Genomic DNA, 16,466 nt, shown 5'->3' with positions numbered 1-16,466 from the left:
ATAGTCGCTTCTTGTATGTGCCTTGACCAGGTAAGCCCGGGGTTTCGAATTGGCGACCTCAGTGTTCTAGGTCGATGCTTTATTCATTGTGCCACCACAGGTCAGGGCATTTTTCTATCTTTGATTCCTCTTGATTTTTTTTTTTTTTCAGAGACAGAGTCAGAGAGAGGGATAGACAGGGACAGACAGACAGGAACGGAGAGAGATGAGAAGCATCAATCATTAGTTTTTCGTTGCGAGACCTTAGTTGTTCATTGATTGCTTTCTCATATGTGCCTTGACCGTGGGCCTTCAGCAGACCTATTAACCCCTTGCTCGAGCCAGCGACCTTGGGTCCAAGCTGGTGAGCCTTGCTTAAACCAGATGAGCCCACGCTCAAGCTGGCAACCTCGGGGTCTCGAACCTGGGTCTTCCGTATCCCAGTCCGACGCTCTATCCACTGAGCCACCGCCTGGTCAGGCTCCTCTTGATTTTTAAGAGCTCTTTATTTAGGAGTAAGATTTCTGTATCTCTTGATTCTAGTTTCCTCTATCTGCTCTGCCTTATCACCCAATCTAGCTCATATTACTTCTCATTTGGATTAGAACAATTAACCCCCAAAACTAGTTTCTGGGCCTTTACTCCTGGCATTCTCTCATCCATTCTCTATACTGCAACCAGAATGATCTTAAATTTTAAATCTCATCACGTCACCACCTCCATTGAATGGATTCCCATTGTCTTTAAGATTAGCAGGTCCTCCAGGGGCTTTGGAGACCTCTTAACCTAGCTTTGTGTCTCCAGTCCCACCTCTCATCTCACCTTTACCCTTATCCTTCCCTTGTTCCCTCCACTCTGCTGACCTGCATCTCTCCTACTTTGTGCTCACAGTTCACTCTAAACAGCACTTCCTCAGAGAAGCCTTTATTGACAGCCCTCCTTCATCTCAGTTCCCAGAGCCTCATGAACTCACTTTGTCCTGTCACTCACCTCTCTTATTTTATCACTAAACCATATGCTGTAGAAAGGCCGAGAGGGGACCTGGCTCCCTCCTTGGTCCCTTGGGCTTAACACATGCCTGACGCGTAGTAGGTTCTCCATTAGTGTTTTTTGAATAGATGGCCTGTATGGCCAAGTCACCAGTGCCAGGTGAATACAAGAAGAACTGGCTGAATGAATCCGTTGTTCTGGGCTTCATGGACCCAGACCAAGTTTCTGAAGGTTAAGTGCTTACTTTCAGAATTAATCAGGTGCCACTGTGTTTCTATTCAGTGGGACATTCTTAGGTAGGATTGCTTCAATTCCAACTGCCAGGCACGTTTGGGCAGCAATGGGAGGCAGCTCTGGCATTGCAGTCATGCTCCAGCCGGCACTTGCTTGTTCAGCAGAGGCTGATAAATGAGGCTGGAGGTAACAAGCTGTGGCTCAGCGTCTCCGCGTTTGACTGGAACCACCCTTGGCTGAAAGGCTCAGATTTCAGCCTCCAGAATGCAGTGTCACTGTCACTGCCCCGGATGAAGGGCAGTAATTAGTGTCACAGGGAGACCACTGGTCTCCTTCTCCTAGTCATTATCATGAGATTGCAAAAAAAAAGAAATCAAGTTAGTTGGATTAGAGCAGAGAAGTGCCGAGAACCCAGCCAGAGACCCTGCGGGGAATCTGCACTCAATGTGGAAACCGTGCCAGTGTGGCTCAGAGACCCAGTGATCAACAGGGCAGCACTTTCCCAAAGACTGAAACCCTGCCTGCGGCAGGCAGAGGAGATAACCACCGGTCCTAGAGGAGGTCAGCAAGCTGCCTTCCCCGCACTGTAGAACCACAGCACAAACTGCTGCCCAGAAAAGGGACGGCTTCCCGAGCCACTTAGCGTTTGTCCACTGTGAGTGACCCAGGGACAGACATGGAGCTTTGCTCCTGTCAATTTCTGCTGCCATTTCAGGTTTCAGACAGAGTTTGCACAGAGTAGGTTCTGTTGACCTGACCATGACAAAGGTCATCTGCCCACTTGTTGACACTGCTCCACCATCGTGGTTGCTACTGCCTTGTGCGTTGGCAAATTTGGGGGATACGTTTTGCCAGGCCACTTTATCACTCTAATAAGGGCTTCGACATCATTGGAGCAGGGTTATTGGCATAACTAACTACAAACCGGTGGCTCCATTAGCTCTGCTGGTGGGTCACGGTCTGATTTACAATGGTCCTGCCTCACACTGCTGGATTTTCCTCGGCTCCCCAACTCTGGGTAGGCCAGCCCACCCCTGATCAGGGCTTATTTTGAAGAAAAACCCCAAGGTTTTGCCCAGAATGGTGCCCTTTGCCCCTGCTGCAGTTTTCCTCTGGGCCAGGGAATTTCATCCCAAAGGAGATCTGCTTGTTTCTTTCTGTTACTTTATCCACCAGGCTCACACTGACCTGAGGTGGTGACTAAGGGGAAATGGAGTATTTTCAGCCAGGGGCCACTGCAGTTGCTGTATCAGGTATCTTTTAGGACAGTGGATTTCATAACAGGTGTGTTTTTATTCCAGAAAAATAATGCACTTAACTTAGAGGGATGGACTTTCCTTCCAAGAACATCCCTTTTCTCTCTCCCCTCGCCCTATTCCATCCTGCAGCATACTCTACAGCAGGGGTCCCCAAACTTTTTACACAGGGGGCCAGTTTACTGTCCCCTCAGACCGTTGGAGGGCCAGACTATAAAAAAAAAACTATGAACAAATCCCTATGCACACTGCACATATCTTATTTTAAAGTAAAAACAAAACAAAACAAAACAGGAACAAATACAATATTTAAAATGAACAAGTAAATTTAAATCAACAAACTGACCAGTATTTCAATGGGAACTATGGGCCTCCTTTTGGCTAATGAGATGGTCAATGTGCTCCTCTCACTGACCACCAATGAAAGAGGTGCCCCTTCCAGAAATGTGGCAGGGGCCGGATAAATGGCCTCAGGGGGCCGCATGCAGCCCGCAGGCCATAGTTTGGGGACCCCTGCTCTACAGCGATGTCTGCCCCCAAGTTCAATGTGGAGAGATCGTTAAACCATGAACCAGGAGACCTGACTCTAGTCTCTACTCTATCTTTTAATGAGTACGTGAACTCACGAAGCCATAGTTTTTTCCTCAATTGGGCATCAGCCCTGCCCCACCAGCCTCCAAGGCTGGGGGAGGAGGATTAGGGAGCCGATCGGAGACTTGGAAGTATGCAGTGGTCCGTGCAGCAGCAGCAGTGTGTTTGGTGCCCCGGGCTGTGTGGAGCACCCTGCAGGTCTCAGCCCTCTCTGGGCAGAGATCTGAAAGAGAAGGTGCAAAATGGAAGGGGGTCTGGGTCGGGGTATTTTCTAAAATTGCCCTTGCCGTATGGATCCAGTATTCTACACATTTAAAACATCAGTTTTATTGAAACAAAATTAACATCCTTTTAAAACTTGCTCTTTAATCAAAGTAATACATGGATGTAGGTCAAACAGTTGACTGGTACTGGAAGACATGTTGAAATCACTAGCCCTCTCCCCCCCTCCCCCCATCTTGCTCCCTAGAAGGAACTATCGTTATGAGTCCTCCTATGTATTTTCCTGTCTCTCTAATTAACATTGTTTTACTCTTCTTTCCTGATTTTTCCTGTTTATATTCATTTGTTTCTCACCATGAGGGATGAGAACTTGACTCTTTCACACGGTGACCCCATCACTTCATTTTCCACAACTCCCCCTAATGTGGTCACCTCACAATTTTTGGTTAAAGTAGTGGTCAGTGTTTATTTATTTATTTATTTTTAAAGAGAGAGAGAGAGAAAGAGAGGACAGGAGAGAGATGAGAAGCATCAATTTGTAGTTGTGGCACTTTAGTTGTTCATTGATTGCTTTCTCATATGTACCTTGACCTGGGGGCTCCAGCAGAGCCAGTGACCCCTTGCTCAAGTCAGTAACCTTGATCTCAAGCCAGTAACTTGGGGTCATGTCTAGGATCCGATGCTCAAGCTGGCGACCCTGCGCTCAAACTGGTGAGCCTGCACTCAAGCTGGATGATAAGTGCTTTCCTGTGTGAAATGTTTTACTACATTTTCATACATTGTTAATCATCTGAGTTCATCTGGTTACACATATTCTAGGCTGGACATCATCCTCAGAAGTTTAAAGGCATTCTCTATTATTTTCTAACTTCTGTATGTGGCTATTTAGATTTCTAATGCTGTTCTGATATTTTTTGTCTTTTTTCTCTCTTGAGGCTTTGAAAATCTTTTCTTTATTTAGGTTATTCTGAAATTTATGATGACAAATCTTGGTGGGAGTCTATTCATTGTGTTGGATATTTAGCAGGACCTTTCAATCTGGAGACTCTTGTCCTTCAGTTCTGGGAAACAGTTTTTTTTTTTTTTATTAGAATTTTCTTTCTTCCATTTCTCTTTTCCCCTGTTTTCTCTTTATATTTCCTATTATCTGGAAATTGGATTCCCTGGACTAGGCCTCATTCTCATTTTTCCTCAATTATTATTACTTTTAAATTTCTTTGTTCATTCGACTTTATCTTCCAAACTGTCTTTTAAGTATTTTATTTATACTTTCCTTTTAAAAATATTTCCAAAATCTCATTCTTGTTTTCTCATTAACCCTTGGAATAGTGAGGTGTTTTTTTTGTTTTTTGTTTTTTTTTTACAGAGACAGAGAGTCAGAGAGAGGGATAGATAGGGACAGACAGACAGGAACGAAAAGAAATGAGAAGCATCAATCATCGGTTTTTTGTTGTGGCACTTCAGTTGTTCATTGATTGCTTTCTCATATGTGCCTTGGCTGGGGAGCTACAGCAGACTGAGTGACCCCTTGCTCAAGCCAGAGACCTAGCACTCAAGTTGGTGAGCTTTGCTCAAACCAGATGAGCCCGTGCTCAAGCTGGCAAACTCGGGGTCTCGAACCTGGGTCCTCTGTGTCCCAGTCCGACGCTCTATCCACTGCGCCACCGCCTGGTCAGGCGGAATAGTGAGTTTTTTTTAATGCTCGCTGACCCCTGGGAGTGAGTTTTTTTTTTTTTTCCAAAAAATGAAATTAGTTCCAGTTCCAGTTTTATTAACTTAAAATCACGTTTGATAACCAATTTATGGAAACAAGAAGAACATACATTTGCCTTTTTTTAAATGTTGCTTTTACACATTTTTTTTTTTTTTTCCATTTTTTTTTTTCTTTTCTGAAGCTGGAAACAGGGAGAGACAGTCAGACAGACTCCCGCATGCGCCCGACCGGGATCCACCCGGCACGCCCACCAGGGGGCGAAGCTCTGCCCACCAGGGGGCGATGCTCGGCCCATCCTGGGCGTCGCCATGTTGCGACCAGAGCCACTCTAGCGCCTGGGGCAGAGGCCACAGAGCCATCCCCAGCGCCTGGGCCATCTTTGCTCCAATGGAGCCTCAGCTGCGGGAGGGGAAGAGAGAGACAGAGAGGAAGGCGCGCCGGAGGGGTGGAGAAGCAAATGAGCGCTTCTCCTGTGTGCCCTGGCCGGGAATCGATTACACATTTTTAAAATAAAACTTTTTGTTACAATTGGACTCTGGATAGTCAGAAGGCACGAGGACGTACATGAATGTTCGTACTCTCAAAGAGTTAACCCCTTTAAAAATAACATCCAACTCTTATTTAATGAACATAATATTTTTTTTTACTTCTGTGAAGGAATTACTTCAAGGATTTTTCTTTTCACATTTTTTTTCCCTGCTCCCTGAATCATCTGTTTCCTCTAGATTCTTTTTCCCCTGTGTGTTTGGGTCGCTGGTTTTCAAGTTGAAGGCTTTCTTTAAATATTTGGTGATACTAGGCTGCTCATTCTTTTTTTTTTTTTTTTACTAGATTAGGAATATATATATATATATATATATATATATATATTTAGATTTTTATTTATTCATTTTAGAGAGAAAGAGACAGAGAGAGAGAAAGGGACAGGAAGCATCAACTCCCACACGTGCCTTGACCAGGCAAGCCCAGGGTTTTGAACTGGCGACCTCAGCGTTCTTACGCACTGCACCCCCACAGGCCAGGCCCTGGGGCTGTTCATTCTTGTCTCAGCCTGATTCACTAAAAAGATGAATGGAAGCTGTGAGGGAGTAGGTGAGGCTTGTCAATGGGAAGGACTTACTGTAGGATGACTGGACAGCAATTTGACTTTTTAATTAGGGCGGGGCTCTAAAATGTCAGACTACAAGGTTCTTTGGAGCCATTCAGTTATCCATGGAGAACTCAGATCTGATGGCAGTGGGGGTGGGTGGAGCATGATGAGTATATGGAGAGGGCTGGGGTAAGCTGCCTGTGATGCCTGCTGCCTCTCAAAAGCAGAAGGAAGGGGGGGCCAGCCACCTCTCCCCCCCCCATTTTAGTGCCACGCCTCATTTCCACTTCTATAGGTTTTGTGCCTCTGAGTGCTCAGAACTTGTTAGTCCCTATCTGCTTGTTGGTCTTCTTGTCTGCAGGACCTAGGTGGTGGTCCAAATCAGTTAGCATTCTTTCTATCATCTAAATATTTCTGGAACTTTCTTATCCATGTTGTCTCTCTTCCCATTTTCCTGACATTTGAGTGGGATTTTGGAGGGGGGAAGTAAGCAATCTGTTCTCTTTCCTCAGAAGTGGGTTGTATTTTAGTAACAGAATTGGCCATATTGCTCAAAGAAAGAGAGGTTGGATAAAATATCCTGTCTGTGTGCAGGACATACATTTTCATTCATAACCCACACATGCCTTCCATGAGGTGCCGGCACACCGGATTCCCGGGCGGGGGACATGGTAGTCACCTCACAGAGTTGAGATGAAGAGCCCATGAGCTAAGAAAAGGAAAATGCTTAGTGCAGTGCCTGGCATTTGATTGCTCACGTGGTAGCAATTATAATTACTCTTATACTTTTGGAATGCACTTGACCAAGGGCTCTGGGGATTAAGCTGGACTTCTAACTACCCTGTTCTGTGCCATGAAGCAAGAAGCAGTCTTCTGAAGCTTCTCCTGAGAAGTCCCCCACATGCGCCTCAGCGCTCAGGATTTGAGGAGGCAGCGGGGAAGCCCCCCTGGTCTTGGCTGCCCTGGCACTGTGCATAATTGGCATAGATGGGACACCCCAGCTCAGCCTGGAATGTTCTTATTTCTTGGCATGAATCTGTCTCCTTGCAAACACAGTCATTTTGTGTCTTTCCCTTCAGCCTTCTTCTAAAGTTTTCTTGTACCCATTCCTGCTCATACACATCTTTTTCAACATTAAAGTCACATTTTAATCTTTTTTTTTTTTAATTTTATTTTATTTTTATTTTTTTACAGAGACACAGAGAGAGTTAGAGAGATAGACAGGGACAGACAGACAGGAACGGAGAGAGATGAGAAGCATCAATCATCAGTTTTTCATTGTGAAACCTTAGTTGTTCATTGATTGCTTTCTCATATGTGCCTTGACTGTGGGCTTTCAGCAGACCAAGAAACCCCTTGCTCAAGCAAGCGACTTTGGGTCCAAGCTGGTGAGCTTTTTTTTTCTTTTTTTTGCTCAAACCAGATGAGCCCACGCTCAAGCTGGCGACCTTGGGGTCTCGAACCTGGGTCCTCCGCATCCCAGTCGGACGCTCTATCCACTGCGCCACCGCCTGGTCAGGCTAAAGTCACATTTTAATTTGTAACAAAGAGACCTGGGTTCTGGTTCTGTCTTTGCTACTAATTGCCTAGAAATAACTCAAACTTGTGATCTAGATTCGATCTGCCTGAGTATGAATCCAAACTCTGCCACCGATTAGCCATGTCCATTTCATGGGCAAGCATGTAATCCTTTATGGGTTCTAGTTTCCTCACCTGTCCCATCAGGATAATCAATAGTAATAGGACCTAACTCATAGGGTTGCCATGGGGATTAAAGATATCACACATGTGAAGCACCTAATCTGGCACTCAGAATTTAAAAAACAACAAGAAGCAACAAGCTATAACATTATTGTCTTTCCCAGGTTAAAGACACACACAAGCGTTGTCACTCTGCAGATGAGGACTCTTAGGGGTATGAGACTTTTCAAATGGCTGAGGCAGTGGAAATGTGATCTCCTTGATTTTGTTGGTAGCCTCTACTAGACCACATAGCAACAGAACAACATAGCAACTAATTGAAAGCCATTCCATTTTGATCAAGTCAGTCAACTTGCATTTTTTAAAATGTCATTCTGACTTAAAAATCTCTGCCTGAGTAGTTTTTATGTCATATAGACAAACCCCTTATTAAAAGTGGTATTTGATTTTTATTTTTGTTCCAATAATTGTCATCTCAAATTTATAAATGAATCACGAATTCCCTTCTTGCTAGTATATTTTATAAACTAGTTGCTAGATTGCTACGACAGTGCCCTCTAGTGGAACATAATTTCCTTGAATTTAGGTCCTTGCTTAGATTTTAAATAGGACCCCATTTGTTATTTACTATTTATTCATGCTACTACGATCATTTGCAGATATGGCATAGCTGCGTATTTTGCAAAACTCTTTTTAAAAAATCACTTATTTCATTTTCAACCCTTTGAACAATGAAGCTTGGTTTTCACCATCTAAGATTCTGTCTTCCTGCAGAGCTGTTCTGTCTGGTGGGCACATTAATCCTGCTCCTATAAGTTCCTCCAGGGTCAAAGGGCTTATTCTCGATTTGTCCACAGCAGCCGTCGTGCGGTGGGGAAAGCAGACCTGACCGGGGCACAGGCCATGTGTTCTGCCCAGGGGTTGCAGTCAGAACTCAAAGAAACTGCTTGAACTCACCTTTCCATGCCAGCTGCTGTATAGCTTCTCCCCAGCTGCATATATAATACTAATGATCCCAAGACGATCAGAATATGCCGTGCCAAAATATGCCACTTTGACATAAGGATTATTTTGAACTGGTAATTGAGAATAAACAGATGCAGGAAAATTTCTCTACCTTCCCCTTACCTGCCTAAAAGCAGCGCACAATTTCTCCTTTGAGGAAGGTGCCCGGCTGCACCAGGAGGAGGAAATTGACTCTTATCACTAGAGGTTGGCAGGGGGATGAGGGTCACACCATGATGAGCCTGTAGAAACAGACCTTACTAAAATAACCCTCATCTCCCATTCATTTACCCATATATTTATATCTTAGTTACGTCCCCACAGTACACCACCCTGGTAGCTCAAATCCCCTTTCCTTTGTCCTTTCCCACTATGTATTGCCCTTTCTTAAAATGGTATTTAAGCCCCCAAGTCTAGTTGCTTCTTTGAATTTCCACTTCTTTTTGGTGAAGCTCCCATGCATAAAAAAATTAACATCCAGAAAATTGTATGCCTTTACTCCAGCTACTCTTGTGTCAGGTTTAATTTGTAGGTCTCCAGGTACTGAACGTGAGGGAATAGAAGATCCATTTTCTCTCTCCTACAATCCCAGGTGTGGAGTTAATCATGATAGGGGCAGGAGGCGGGGCAGCAGCCTTTGCTCCTCCCTCTAGGAAAACATCTTACAGCGGGTTTGACTCTGGATTGTTCCTACCTCATCCAATTCAGCAGCCTCAGCTGCTGGGCCTGACAAATGGCCAAAGACAAGAAACCAACCACAAAAAAGCCCAGTGCACACTTCGCTCTGCCTCATCTTGACTTTCAAGTGGCTTTATGTACTCTATGAAATGTTAATCCTCCAGGGTGAAATCCAAGCTGGTTTATCCTCAGAGCTACCAGGGCCAGTAGTGATGGTGAGCAAGGAGGCACTAAAGTTCTCCTAAAATACAAGGGATCTATTCAACAAACTCACTGTCGCAGCACAAAAAGCTATTCTTGTATCAGATCAACAAAGGGAACTGGTCCAAGTGCTAAGACAATTTGAGATTTATGTTCTGTTTCCTGTGGAAGAGTGAAACCTAAGGAGGAATGCTGGAAAGACAGAGCGGGCACCTCTGGAGGCACAGTGTTTCCTAAAGTTCTGATTCAGCAGGTTTGTGATGGGGCCTCGGAACCCATACTTTTAACTCCCTGGGGGTTCTGATGCAGGTTAGTGGAGGCCTACTCACATTCTGAGAAGCACATGATGGTGTCTACCAAGGTTTAATAGCAGATGCTGTTCACACTGTTAGGAGCACAAGGCCATGACAATATAGTAAAAGGAGAATAAGTATGTTGACATTTTCCAGGGTTTGCCCTAATCTGATCTTCCTTGGCCCACATAAATGCCAGCAGATAGGTATTTATAAGCTAGAAACATATGTTGAGCATCCTAGACTGTATTTCAAAATGGAACATTAGGAAATAGTCATTATGTATGCAATTAGTAAGTTTGCAATTAACATTTAATGCAATTAACAATTAATAATTAACATAATTTTTATTATGCAGTAGTAATTTCACAAAGTCTTTCACAACTCACAGGATCAGGTGGTTGTTCAGACTTCTGCAGAAGCCTGACTTGTACCTGATCCATTACCAACCCCTTTTCTTGGAAACTGGATCTTCAGGTCTTGTTGATGATGTGTTTCATCATGAAGAACAAAGGAAGCCCTGGCCAGTTGGCTCAGTGATAGAGCATCAACCAGGCAGTTGGAAGTCTTGGGTTTGATTCCCAGTCAGAGCACACAGGAGAAGCGACCATCTGCTTCTCCCCTTCCCCCTCCCCCCCTTCTCTCTCTCTCTTTCTCTCTCTCTCTCTTTCTTTAGCAGTCATGGCTCAATTGCTTCAGTGTGTTGGCCCTGGGTGCTAAGGATGGCTCCACAGAGCCTCCGTCTCAGGCGCTAAAAACAACTAGTTGCAAGCATCAGCCCCAGATGGGTAGAGCATCAGCCATCTACCCCCTAGACGGGGGTCACCAGGTGGATCCCGGTCGGGATGCATGCAGGAGTCCATCCCCTCTCCTCTCACTTAAATAATAAATAAAAAAGGAACAAAGGCAACTGCTGTATTCAGACATACTCTGCCATATATAAACTCTGTTAAATACAAAATTCATATGAGAAAAAAATGCCCTTTAAGAAAAAAAGCTCTTCTCTCTCTCTCTCTCTCTCTCTCTCTCTTTCTTTCAAGATTCTGATATTTTCACTAGGAAATACAATTCAGTTTAATCATATTTCTAAATATTTTTGGCATTTGTTTACTTAAAAAAACAAAGATTACTGAATGGTTATTTTGTTTCAGGTTATTGGCCTAACGTCATCTCTAAGGCAATTTTCAGAGACTATAATATACTCTACTAATTATACGTCATGCACTTTCTTATGACTAATCTAAGATGGAATAGTTCGTGTTTAAAGAAATTGTTTCCTTGGGCATCATGTTAGCAGAAGTTCTGCTTCCTTTTCCCTCTTGCAGCAGAAATGTGTTTTCCCTGAATTCAGTGAGTGGCCTGGACAGAACTGCTTTCTCTTACCAAGTGGAGTTAGGGGGGGATATTATTCTAGCAAGAGTAGGTAGGGCAGGTGGCAGAAATGTTTTTGTGTCCTCATTGCTGCCACTGAAAGGTCAGGAGTTCCCTGAGATCATACCTTGAGAGCTGTCCCCCTTATACAATGAGGCCATGGGGAGGGAGTGAAAATACCTCCAATTAAAAACTATGTAAAAGGCAGTGGGTTTGGTGTGTTCTTACTCACTTACCAGAAGATGCTGTTTTCAATTCCATTAGATGCATGATACAGTTCAAATGAAACATTAAATTTCTTTTAGTGAAGACATTCAAAATTGCTTGCAAGGTAAATAAAAGGATTTTAAGATATCATAATAATCCTTTTTCTTTGAATACCATGGGTCTAATTCTTCATTCTTTAGATAAATAGGGACTCCATCTGCAAATTAAATATAAGTGGAAAAAAGTTTTTGTCATTAAGGGGGAAAATATTATAGGATAAGAACTGGTTGTTCATAATGAATGAACAAATAGGAAATTTCATCAGGGAAGCAAATGATTTTTTTCTAAATTTTATTGATTGATTGAGTTTCAGAGAGAGAGGAAAGAGAAAGACAGAGAAACATCGATTTGTTGTTCTATTTATTTATGCATTCACTGGTTGATTCTTGTACGTGCCCTGACTGGGGATCAAACCCACAGTGGTGGTATTTCGGGACAATGTTTTAACCAACTGAGCTACCCAGCCAGGGCAAGAAATTATTGAAAATAACCAAATGGTTGAATTCTAGAACTAAAAAAACACACAAAACAAACAAAAACAAAAAAACACATTAGAAATGTAAAATCACTGGATGGGCTTACAGCAGAATGGAAATGATAAAGAAAAGTCAGAAAAGAAAAGATAGAATAGAAACGATCCAATCTGAATTGCACAGAGAAATGATATTGTAAAAATATAAGGCCTATCTTTGGAAAAACTGAATGGCCCATGGGAGAAGGACAGGGAGGGGCTGGAGAAAGGGGAGTGGGATGGAGATTTAATTCGCATTGCATACCCTTTTATACTTTTACATTTTTAATTATCAGCACATACTATTTAAATATAAAATAAGTACATACTATATTCATATGCCCCAGTCCTTCCCTGGTGATTCTGACTGAGTAGGTCTAAGAAATTTAAAAAAAAAATGTGATTAAAAAAATTTTTTTTAGTTTGTTATTCCACTTATTTATGCACACATTGGTTGCTCCTTATGTGTCCTGACGAGGGATCAAACCTACAACCTTGCCATATCGGGATGACACTTGAACCAACTGAGCTACACAGCCAAGGCCAGTCTTAAGAAATTTTTAAAAAGGTTTTCAGCTGGTGTTGATATGAATTGTTTGTTAGGGACTACTGTCCTATGAAATACACTGTTTATGTCACTATTTTAGTACAGTATACTGCCTTGTAAATGAATGTTCCTCTGAGCATGTCAAAACGCCAAAAAGAAAAAAAACAAAACGTGTCCTGGCCGGATAGCTCAGTTGGTTAGTTAAGAGCATCATCCCGTAGTGCAGAGGTTGCTTGGTTCAATCCCTGGTCCGGGCACACACAGGAACAGCTCGATGCTCCTGTCCCCCAACCACTTTCTTTCTCATTGAAATCAATTAAAAAAAAAGACATAAAAATATGTATGAGCATCTACCATGTGACAGCACTTTGCACATATTATGTCCTGTAACCCATAGAGTGCCCTGTGAAGCAATCTTGAAGGAGAGAGACTGTTTATCGTCCTCAAGTCAAATTGCCAAAGCAGCATCAGGGTTCTGTTGTGGTCCAGGAGTCCATACTGCTGGAGGCGAGACAGCCTGGAAGCGAGGCTCCTGCCCAAGAGGTGGGCTGGGTGAAGCAGCTTACAGGAGAGCCCCCAGAGGTAGGATCACCCAGGTAGCCGCTTTTCCTGATACAGAACATGGTGCAGGACATGCTATGGCCATAATATAGTCTGAGCTAGACTTTGGAAGGCAAATATGGGTTAGATGTCTTGTCAGATTCAGAGAAAGTCTCAGTCAAGCCTCTGACATTCTACATTGAAAAGGTCTCTTTGGACTACTTTGAAAATGACCAGCCTGTCTCTTGTGAGCGCTTTGTAGTGCTCAGATAATGGGCACAGAGCCTAGATTACAGGTTCTACAGTCCAGGTCCTTAAAATCCCAGTATTTTGCCCAAAACGACTCAACTAATAAGAAGTGGAGCTGGGATTCCATGTATAGTACAGTATCAGCTCCAATTATCTATTATTTTTCTTTATTTTAGAAAGTTATCTGCATAATAATGAGAAAATCCTGCAGATAAGTAGTAGCAAATGACACTTTCCAGACTTGCAAACTCAATATATTCTCCAGCCAAAAGCTGATTCTAAAGCTCATAAGAATTAGTGGGACATTTTGGTGTCAAAGTAGACAATTGATATCTCTCATCTGTTGTCATAATTATAAATGTCAGCCAAATAAAATCCTAAACTTCATGAGCACTGAAGCTAGTACTGGCTCTCTTGTGATTGTACGCCTCACTATTGTATTATGACAAGAGAATGTATCCCCACAGGTGGCCTGAGCCTTGTTTGGCATTGGTTAAAAGTGGCATAAATGTCCTCACTAGGACAATTTTATATGAATAAACACACACAGGCCTGAATTTAAAATAAGCTCTAAAAAAAAAAAAAAAAAAGCTCTACTGAATAAACTCTTTCTAACCAAAGACACTTTTAGATGTAGTTGAAAAATATAAAAAGATGACAAAACTAGTTTTAGTCTGAGGTCGACAAAATGTTGGTTGTCTCCATTGAGCTAAATAGGTACATAACATTTTAAATACATGAGACACTTGACTGTACATATTTATTATTACAGTTTTAAAAATAAAGAGTTTAAAATAAAAGTCTAACATCTATGACACCACTGAGACATCTCTGCAGAGCCTTGGAATTCTGGGTTACACGGCGCGCTTCTCATTTTGCAAAGGAGGAAATGAGGTCCAGAGCGGGGAAGTGACTTGCTCAGGGAGTCAGAGCACAGTGGGAATTAGAAGCCCCGCCTCCACACCGCTGACCCAGGGCTCCTGCCGCTCCACCCCTCCGAGGCCGTTCATTTCAGGCTCTGCTAAGGGCCATAGTTAATTGTGCTGCTACAATCAAAAGCTCGTTCAAGGTACTTTGATGCCGAAAAGTCATCCTATAAAATGTACTCCATTAAAATAATTGCCCCCTTCTGGTACAGGAGTATTATATATAGTTTTTGACTAGAAGTAAAGTGAAACAAATTGAAAGGAGACAGGATATGATGGAAGGTTAGGGATATTATGTCAAAAAATACTCTGGCCTGACTTGTGATGGCACAGTGGATAAAGCATCGACCTGGAACGCTGAGGTCACCCATTCAAAACCCTGGGTTTGCCTGGTCAGGGCACATATTGGAGTTGATACTTCCTGCTCCTACCCACCTTCTCTTTCTCTCTCTCTCTCTCTCTCTCTCTCTCTCTCTCTCAAATGAATAAAATAACAACAACAACAAAAAACCAAACAAACAAACTCTGCACACTGAATAAAACAAAGCTGTAAGGCTTTTGACCTGCAAGCTGGGGAATTCAGGGCTACAGGAGTAATGAGTTCTGAGTTGTTCACAGACTAAAGGGTCTTTATGGGATAAATACAAAGTTGTTTGACTTTTTCAGCTAATTGGTTGCTTAGTGGTCTTCTTCCTTATTTGTACAGGGTATCTGAATCAGGGGAACAAGGAAGTCCAGATATGACATGAACAGACATGGCAATTGAGGACTGGCTGGAGTCCTGTGACGATTTCTGAAAAGAGTAGATTCCTGTAAGGTTAGGTTAAGTTTCTTTTGTTAATTATTTATTTATTTATTATTATTATTATTTTTGTATTTTTCTGAAGCTGGAAACGGGGAGAGACAGTCAGACAGACTCCCGCATGCGCCCAACGGGGATCCACCCGGCACGCCCACCAGGGGCAACGCTCTGCCCACCAGGGGGCGATGCTCTGCCCCTCCGTGGCGTCGCTCTGCAGAGACCAGAGCCACTCTAGTGCCTGGGGCAGAGGCCAAGGAGCCATCCCCAGCGCCCGGGCCATCTTTGCTCCAATGGAGCCTTGGCTGCGGGAGGGGAAGAGAGAGACAGAGAGGAAAGAGGGTGCGGGTGTGGAGAAGCAAATGGGCGCTTCTCCGGTGTGCCTGGGCCGAGAATCGAACCCGGGTCCCCCGGACGCCAGGCCGACGCTCTACCGCTGAGCCAACCGGCCAGAGCCTAGGTTAAGTTTCTTTTATGTGCCTGTGTTGACTGTCTCCATTTTGTCCCAACAGAAGTGACTCCATTTTAGTTTGGTTCTACAACAGTCATATGAAGAAGAGTTGAAGGATCCTAAAAGTGAATTTTTAGAAGTGAAAGGGCAGATGTTTTAAAATAACTTAAGGTGGCTCATATATAGGAAAAGGCAGATTTATTCTATATGGCCCAAGATGTAAACCAATATCTATGGATGGAAATTAAAGAAAGGTGTTTTCCAGCTCAGCAGCCCAAAGAAGGACTGCTTTGGAAGATGATGAGTTTCCCATCATTGGGAGTGCTCAAACATTGGACAACTATTTGGCAGGACTGTTATAGAGGGTATTTCAATCTCAGATTGGATGAGATAAGCTTTCAACAAGTTTTTTGCAATTCCAAGAACCAGATTCTCTAAAAAGATATCTCAAAATTCCCAAAGTAAGTATAGGTTTAAAATCTACCAAATGTTCTTTCATGCAAAATGAAATAAAGATGAGCAGAACGGTAGGTGAGTATTCCAGTACCATATACACCAAATGCTTAAAAAGTTTTTTCCATTGATTTGAGAGAGAGAGGAAAGAAGAAAGAGAGAAGTATCAACTCATGGTTCCACTTAGTAACTCCATTCAGTTGTATCCTCTTGTCTGCCTCTCACACGTGCCCTGACTGGACAATGAACCCCTGACCTCAGCACACCCAGATGCTCTGTCCACTTAGCCACCCAGCCAGGACCTTACAAGGTTGTTAAGGAATAGAACTATAAAATACACCTAGGCTATCAGAAATGTACATCAGAATAAAAAGTGTATTAGGATGAAAAATAATGCA

The sequence above is a fragment of the Saccopteryx bilineata genome, chromosome 2, assembly GCF_036850765.1.
Source record: "Saccopteryx bilineata isolate mSacBil1 chromosome 2, mSacBil1_pri_phased_curated, whole genome shotgun sequence".
In the NCBI taxonomy this organism is placed as follows: domain Eukaryota; kingdom Metazoa; phylum Chordata; class Mammalia; order Chiroptera; family Emballonuridae; genus Saccopteryx; species Saccopteryx bilineata.
This window is presented reverse-complemented; position numbering follows the sequence as displayed.